The sequence below is a fragment of the Mustela putorius genome, unplaced genomic scaffold (genome assembly GCF_011764305.1).
Source record: "Mustela putorius furo isolate JIRA1106 unplaced genomic scaffold, ASM1176430v1.1 tig00003869_pilon_pilon_pilon, whole genome shotgun sequence".
Taxonomy (NCBI): Eukaryota; Metazoa; Chordata; class Mammalia; order Carnivora; family Mustelidae; genus Mustela; species Mustela putorius.
In genome coordinates, this window is record NW_025422021.1 from 33,761,058 (window position 1) to 33,770,238 (window position 9,181).

Sequence of the window (9,181 nt, forward strand, 5' to 3'; positions counted from 1 at the left end):
GTTCACAGGGTGTCTATTCACCCCATCACATTTTTAAAAAACCTCATGTTTGCATGCACAAAAAATGCATCCATTTATGTGTGTTGTTTGATGAGTTTTGACAAATGAATGCCCCCATATTGCCCTCCCCCCATTCATGATGGGCAGCATTTCTGTGATCTCATCTGGCCATGCATGCAAGTTTCCACGACTTCACCAAGTATACAGTCAGGGAGGCACAAAGATTCTTGTTCAAATGTATTCCATGTGGCTTCATATGCGATGATAAAAATCAATTCAAGATCATGAAAATGGCCAACAAGAAGGCGATGCTTAAATTCAGCTTACCTTGCCCACAACAAAAAAAGATAAGTAGTCAGTAAATATGTCATAATGTTGATAAATGACCCATGCCATTAATCGGTTGTGGTTTATCACAGAATATTAAAAAGGATACAAATCTGCATATTTAATATGATAATTGCATATATGTACAGACACACACACATTTTCTTCTTAAGAAAGAGAAAATATATTAAAAGCAAATACAACAAAAATCTCTTGGCCAGCTGCAGTGCCTTCCCCTATACCTAGACCCTAATTATTTTTTTTTTTAGACCCTAATGTTTAAGTTGCTTTTTATCCCCATGTTAATTCAAAAAAGTTGAGAAGCCACAGTGGGCTTAGCTACCCCAGATTTCCAACTGTAACACAAAGATCCCATTTCCGTGTAATTCTGTTTTGTTCAACAGAGACCCTTGGTTTTATGTTCATTCATTTGGTCAATACTGAGCACATTGTATGTGTTCCTGAGGAGCTCACAGTCTCAAGGAGGGAGAGGGACAAGATGGGGAGACATGACAGGAAGCCAGTGCCAGGCTGCTCTGGGAGCTGGCCAGGCTGGAGGCAGGGGCAGCCACCAAATCCCAGCAGGGTGACCATGGGGGTCTGACCGGGGACTCCACTGTGGAAAAAACACTTGGGGATGATGAGGGAGGCGGCCAGGAGGCTAACTGAAGAGGGTTCTGGGCAGAGGGGACCCTAGAGCACAGAGTGCACCTCAAGGGTGGGAAGGGAGCCCAGAGAATGAGCGGAGGGATGGGGGTCTACTGGTGGCCCCACAAGCCTGCTGGCTTTCACTTGGACACATGGGAGCCATTGCTCAGTGTGCTCAAGGGACCTGCCATGAATTTTAAAGGGTCCCCTGGCTGCTGGGCATGGACATCAGAGTGGTGAGATAGGGGTTCCAGTGACGACACTGTAGTGTAAACCCAGGTGACAGTGAGAGGTGAATGACAGTGGCCAAGACCAATAAATAGCAGAGGAGATGAAGTATGGGCTCTGGGTACATTTTGATCTAAAATATGCAAGAATTGATTGAATTGTCATGTTTCGTTTTTTACATGTATACACACAGAGGAACTAAAATCCCTGCTTTAGATCATCTGCCCCAACTTTGCATTCAACAAAGTGTGGTCTGAGTAGCAGGAACCCGGATCCCCTGACAGCAGTGGATTTCCTTTCAAGACCCGTTCATTGCCAGACCATACCGCAGACCCTGTGTTCTTCCCTGAACCCTGGTTGCCCCTGGCCTTAATGTCCATGCCGTCCTTTCTGAGGTAACCTCAAAGAACTTCCAGCCCGGCCTTGTGGATGTGGCTTGCAAAACTTGTTTTGGATTTTGTGAGCAAGACCCAGACCTCTCTCGGGGTGATGCCCTGAGGGTGTGGCATGTCCTCGCTGCTAGTGTGAACTCAAACCAAATTCACATCTATCCAGTAGCGGTTGTGTGTCAGATGAAGTATTAGGTGCTTCACACACCTACCCCAGGCAGCGCTGCTCAGTCACTGGCCTCACTGGCATCTACCCAGATGATGAAACAGTGGGTCAGAGTGGTTTAGTCCATCCTGGTAACAATCTAATGGAGGCTGTATCTGAGCAAGTCATCGTGATCCAGAAACGCTCCAGACTTCCCAAGGACGTGTGGGTTCTTGAGGGACCCTCACTGTCATTCCTTAGGGGCTTTGGACTGTTCCCTTGGGAGCTGGGTTTCATCTGGGTTCCATCTTCTCTGGCACAAAGCACGTTCTACCCAACATCCTATCCAAGACCTAGTGTTTCTCTCCATGGACAGAGAGTCTCTCTCCATTCTTCCTTTTTTCTTTTATTACAATCATTATCATCTCTTTCTCAGTATCCAGAGCTGCTCTGCTCAGGGAAGGAGTCAGAGAAGTTCGACGTTTGGCTCAAGTTCAGGGCCTGAGTAGAGGATGGCCTGTTTGAGCCTCTGTGGCCAGGTCACAGGGACATCTGGTTGGACCCAACTATTAGCAAATTTCAGTCCATTCATCGTCATCTTTGCTGGATTTGTGATTAAGTGCCTTCCACTCCCTCCTCACCCAAACATTTTTTCTTTTTTTTTTTAAATTAAATTTTATTTTTTTAGTGTTCCAAGATTCATTGTTTATGCACCACACCCAGTGCTCCATGCAGTACATGCCTTCCTTAATACCCATCATTGGGATCACCTAACCTCCCACCCTCCTCTCCAAAACCCTCAGTTTGTTTCTTAGAGTCCACAGTCTCTCATGCTTCATCTCCCCCTCTGATTTCCCCCAATTCACTTTTTCTTTCCTTCTCCCAATGTCCTCCGTGTTATTCCTTATGCTCCACAAGTAAGTGAAACCATATGATAACTGTCTCTCTCTGCTTGACTTATTTCACTTAGCATAATCTCCTTCAGTCTTATTTATGTTGATGTGAAGTTGGGTATTCATCCTTTCTGATGGCTGAGTAATATCCCATTGTATATATGGACCATATCGTCTTTATCCATGTGTCTGTTGAAGGGCATCTCGGCTCTTTCCACAGTTCGGTGATTGTGGCCATTGCTGCTAGGATCACTGGGGTACATATGAGCCTTCTTTTCACTGTATCTGTATCTTCACCCACAACTTTCTATAGAACTAAAAATCAATCAGCCAACCAATCAATCACAATAAGCATGAAGACTTTTTGTAGGAAGTCAAAATCATAAATCCAGAAGGTAAATTTTAAGTTTCTTCCCCCATGGTGATTCAATTTTAGGGAATGGATTGGATTTCCTGGCCAAATTCTCCATGTTGTCAGATTTCCAGCTGGACCTGGTTGGTGCTCAGGAGCCAGGTTCTCCAGGGACCACCCATCGGGGTGCGGCTTCCAGAGAAGCTAGGGACTGCTGCCCAGGGGCCTGCTCCTTCTCCGACCTCAGTATGCTGGGCTGAGCTTTGATGTCGACTGTGCCTCCCACCTTCTGGGCTGAAGTGCAAGTGGTGGGCACCATCAGATGATTCCCAGAGGGGTCTTCCTGTCTCTTTGGAATCATGACTCTAGAGTTGGACAGTCCTTCGGAGGTTTGGAGGCCCAACGTGGACCCAGTGCAGGGATGTCTTTCCACCTTGTTCCTGATTCTGGAACCTGCATGATCAGCATAAAATTGCCACAGAGAGAAAAACAAAAGGAGAAGCATTTTAAAGTCCAGTTGTTGGAGCCCAGAGATATTTGGTGGTGGGGACTGGGAAAGGGCCTCGGTGCATAATGGGGACACGTTCCAAGTAACACTTGACCTGGAAAGTAGATATTATTTTCCTGCCTTAAGTCAGAGGTGTCTGTGAAAACCCTCAGGCCACTGTTGCAAAATGTCATCTCATGGAAGGGGCTTGGGCATCTGCAGAGGGATCTTGCCAAGCATGTTTGAATTTGAGAGGAATGCTGAGGTCCCAGGATTGGTGTTACTTTTCCAGAAGATGTTAGAAGCAGACATGGTTAGCATGCTACAAAAAAAAAAAAAAAAAAAAAAAATGCTGGAGTCGGTCTAGTCGAGAAAGGATACTTCAATTTTTAAAGACTCATATTAGAGCAGTTGTGTTTGATAGGTGCATCTGGCTCAGGGAGCTCCTGGTCACTTGTGAATCAGGCCTAGTTCGGGTGCATCTGAGAGTGGATCCTAACTGCTGGGTTGCAGGTAGCTGGTTTGGGAAAGTATGTAGAAAGCACAGGTGACAGAATTGAGCAGAAAGACCCAGAAGAGTCAAGAGAAGGTATGTTATTTTTGAGCAGACCACTCTTAGGGTGGCTGTGGCTACCAGGGTTCACCTCACTGGGGAGTATGTGATGAGGAAGAGGAGGATGGAGGCTTTTCTCGACTCTCATGTCTTTTGGTTGGGGCTGCCTTGGGGGTGTGAGGTACCCGGCATTTTCGAGAAAGTCCTCAGGCCCAGAAATAGGGAGACGTGGCTCCTGAGGTGGAGAACCTTCAGCACACCTGGAACCGTCTACCATGACTGCGGGGAATTCACGGGTGGGCTCAGGAGGATGGTGTAGATGGCCCTGGCTGCCAGCCCGTTTGGACATGAACCCACAGGAGCTTAAGTGGAGACATAAAATTGAATTGATGAGAGAGGGCTGTCAGAAAGAACAGCAGGAGACACTCCACTCCTGATTACTCTTGTGGGAGTAACGATGGAGCGGATCCTCTGAGTTCATCCCAGAAGTCCTTGTATGCCCAGTCCTCCACCAGGTGGGATGGCAAACTGTTTTGGTAAAGGACCACCCAGTGTCCAGCAGTCTGGGGGTTCTAGAGAGAGTTGTAGGGCTGGTGGTGTGAATTCTGGCTGTGATTCCCGCTGCTCAGCGACCTGGTTCCTGTCTGTTTTTGGAAATGATTGTCTAGTCCTCTCATTATTGCTGTTAGTCACTCAATATCCTTCTAATAAAGTAATTTTCTCTCTGTGTTAAGCAGAGTGACTTTCTGGCCATGGCAGCCAGAGCCTGGACTGGCTCACATGCCATCATCTGTTGCTTACTCAACAAGCATTTGCTGAGCACTTGACATGTGCTAGTGCTACAGGAGGCGTCCGGATACAGATGAGGAACACACACTCTCCCTCACTAAGCTCACGTGGAGAGGGGGATGGACAGTGGATGTCAGGCCATGCAATATACAAGGAGGCTTCAGCAGGGGCAGAGAGGGTCAGTGGAGGTCTTTGGGGGTGTGTGGTGAGGGCAAGCCTTTCTAGGAGTTGGTTTATGAGCTAAAACCCAAAACCCAGGAGGGAGCCAGCCTTGGGAGGACCTGGGAGAGGATTTCAGGTTGAGAGAAGAGGTGAATCAAAGGCTCTTCTGAGTCTGGTACATGGAGTCTGGTGCTCTGGAGAAGCACGAGGGTGGCTGGTGAGGCCACAAACCACACGGGAGACAGCGGTTGTAGGAACCGCAGCCCTGGTTAAAGAAAATGGAGACTTGAGTCAGGTTGGTCATGGACATGGAGAAGGGAGGGCAGGTTTGGACTTACTTAGGGGGTAGGGTCCATAAGACATGGTGAAGACTTAGACAAGAAGCCAGATAATCTTTGATGCCTTTCACTGAGATGGTGTGCCACTGGCTTATTTTCAAAAGCGAGGTCATCAGCAACTCTGCCAGGTGCATTTAATTTGGGATGCCCCTTGACCTTTCTGGAGGTGGTACCAGAGAGGTAACTAAAGTCCAGGCAGGGGCTGGCTTGGGAACAGAATGTCTTTTAAGCCGTGAGTCCAGAGAGACGGCCTGGTCTTCGAGTGTAGGTGAGGAAGGGAGTGGGGTTAGAAGAGGCCTCTTGGTGCATGGGCAGCTGGGGCCGAACAGATGGAACAGGCCCAGCCCAGGAGGCTGATGAAGAGCATCTGGAACAAGAGGAAGGGGCCGAGGAGGGAAAGGGGTCATGGGAAGCACGAAAGCAAACTATTTCAAGGACACGGAGCGCTCAACTGTGTTGAATCCTGCCGAGACCAGGCCATGCAGGTCTAGAGAAGACCTGTGTGGATGCTGACGTGTGCTGTAGAGGTTCTCATCTGCTGGAAAATGAAACCCCGTCTCAAACTGGCTTGGATCTTAGCGACATTTTTTTTTTTTTTTAACCTCAGCTGCACTGAGAAATCTGGAGCCTGGGCTGTGGGAGCGGTCAGTCAGGTGGCTGGAGAATGTTGTCGTTTCATCATGGTCCTCTATCTTCAGGTGGGGCTCTATGCTCCATGCTGCTTCCAAGATGCTCTTATTGGGTCATGGCACCATTGAAGGGAAAAGCAGTTCCGGTCTTTCTGTGGCTCTCTCAGGAGTGAGACAGTGTCTCCCCACAGTCCCCAGCAGACGCCCCCAGGTTACTCCCCTTTCCCAAGCCAGTCACTGGAAGGATGACTGGGGGACCAAGAAACCCTCCTCCCTTCAGGCCTGGAACCCTGAGGGTCAGTGGGACTCTGGTCAGGAGGATGTGGGCCAATTGGATCCATGAGCATACCCATCACTGCGTGGGTTTGTGTGTCTCTCCATGGCACACGATGGTACATGCCCTTTAAGACACTGTGTAGTTCATCCAGTGGCATAAGATTTACTCTTTTCTCATGAATTCTTTCAAAAATTTCCAAAGAGAACACAGAACAGCAAAGACAAAGCTTTGTGGCTTTGGTTGAAGGGAAGCACTGGCGCTAACGGGACTTCCTAACATTTAGTTGATGGTGGTTCCCTCACCTGGGTCCCGGAAAACCCATGACTGTTAACCCAGCCCCCTCAGCGAGGTGCCCTTTGGCAGTGTGCCTTGATTTGGATGTCGGTGGTCAGTGTCAGGGCCCCAGCTTGCACCTAATCTCTCCCGCCCACCCAACTTTCTGGCTGCCTTCGCGGACTTCTGGGCCAAATTTAATGCTTGGGACCTATGACAAGGTTTTGGAAAACAGTATAATGGTTGAGTATTAGTTTAGTGCAAAAGACTTCAGACATTTTTTGATCTTCATTTTTCTGTAGTTAGTGGGATAATAGAGGGCTTGGCCTTATTTATATGCAATAAAGAGTTTGTTGAATTTCCTATTTCATCAAGGGAATAAAAGCTACTCAGGATAAGACACAACTTCAGGATATCAAAACCAAATATTAACCACTTCCAGAAATAAAAACTTAGGCATATTATACACTAGTCAGCCTTAAGGCCCCAAAGTTAGAAATATCCTAATGCTATTCTATTCTATTCTATTCTATTCTATTCTATTCTATTCTTCTTAGAATACATTCAGAAAACTGTTTTCTTCTGTGGATTGCCCTGGGAAAGGCGTGAGCTGAGGACCAGGTCTGTTTAGCATCAAGCTCTAACCAACAGGCCAAACAGCTTTGATTCGTAAAGTAAACGTCTGAAGGGGATTTATGTGAGTGTCTCTGAAGTCTCTGCCACAGATGAATCACACAGGGATGGTCTTTCCACCGACCATCAGAATGTAACACATCTATGGGCTCCAACCCTCGTCTGGGTTTGAGTTTCAAGATAAAACCTATTTTCCCTTAAAGGACACTCGTGTGCAGGTCCTCATTGGTTCGCTGATTGTCCCCCAAAGAGCTCCCTGGGATGGAAATGCGTCTTCCATGCAGGGTCTGGGCTCTTGTCCCCTTAGCCATCTGATGTGGCTTTCTCAGGCCTTTTAAGGAAACACAGTCAGCCTCTGGAAGCATTTCAGGCGCCGCATTCCCGATTGCACACATGGAACCCATTGCCTGCCATCAGCAGGAGAGCGTCTGCCAGCGTGGCAGGGAGGAGCTAAAAATAGCTTCACTGACCGCCCCAGCCCCCATCTATCGGCATGAAAATACAGGACCCGTGTCTCGGGTCTCCCTGGGACCCCAAGTCCCTCATTCATTCAGCAGAAGTCGCTTCTCAATCAGACCCCAAAATAATTTTTGATTTTCAGGGAGGAGTTGCACTAGCACGGAGCCCCTCAGACCCGCATGTCTTGTAGCCACCCTGACACTGCAGACAGTGACACCTTCTTGGCACCTGGGCCCTGCCCGAGGACCCCACCTTTCTCATGAGAGAGTTTCCAGGTGGACAGAGAAGAACAGGCTGAAGAAATGCATTTGCCGCCAGCAGCCACAGTGACCCATCTCAGAGACCACCCTTGGGCTCAGCCCCAGGGTCTGGAGCTCACTCGCTTGCTTTCAGTATGGTCACAGATGGTCACAGCCCTCTGCCTCGGCAGGTTCACAGACAAGTAAGGCCAGAGGAGAGACTGCCGGGACTTGAGGCCAATGTGGGGATATGTCTCTCTACAGGCATTCAGGTTTGATGACTTGAGCACACTGCTGCCAAAGAAATGTCCTCTAGGCAAGGCTGGGCCTTGGGCCACCAGTTTGCAATCTCTGGTTTGGAGACACTGGGTTAAAATTCAATATTTGCTGCATCTGGTCTGTTTTATATGGATTGTGCAAAACTTTGCAGCTTTGGCCTGGAAATGGAGGTCCCCTTGACCTCCAGGTCCCCTCATGTGACCCCAGTGGAAGGATGGGACACAGGGTAAGGCCGGGAGGTCTTTGCCCTGTACCCGACTCAGGCAGTTGCTAAAGTTCTCTGAGGGTTCAGCCGTGCTGCCTTCATAAAGAATAAATAGAGTGTGTCCTAGATGTGTGGGCATTCAGGGCCATGAGGAAGGAGAAGGCCACGTGCAGCATGAGCCAAATATTGAAGCCATTTTCATAAACCGAGGTCTCAGAGGAAGAAGTTTCTGGAAATGAAGCCACAGACCAGATCTCCAGTCTCGACCTGGCCTTGGGGTTTGGCTTACTTCGGTCACCCTCACATCTGGTATTTATAAAATCTGAGCAGATCTAGGGACAGTCATGTGAGTGTGTGCTGGTGGGGTCCATGTGAGTTTTAACTCACTATTTCAGTGCGTGTCGGCTCTCAATGGGTGTCCTCTGTGAGGGTCGCTTGCTGGACTCGGCATGCATCGACAGTGCTGGGTATAACAAGACTTTATCTGTTCCATCTAGTCAAGGAGGCAGAGGTGCCTCCTGCTGCATACAGGTCGGCTGTGCTCTGGGTGGAGCTGTGATAGAGGCATGCCCAAGACCCCGAGCCCCTGAGAGCCAGGCCTGGGGAAAGTCAGTGGGATGGGAAGATAGAAAATCTCCGACTTGCTCTTTTTTTTTTCTTCTGCATAACAGTATTCATTATTTTTTCACCACATCCAGTGCTTCATGCAATCCGTGCCCTCTATAATACCCACCACCTGGTACCCCAACCTCCCAACCCCCGCCACTTCAAACCCCTCAGATGAGAGACTATGGACTCCGACTTGCTCTTAAATAGCATTTCAGAGACAGCTGCACCAATGAGTGAACACAGGTGGTATTTGTTCCAATGGAGGGG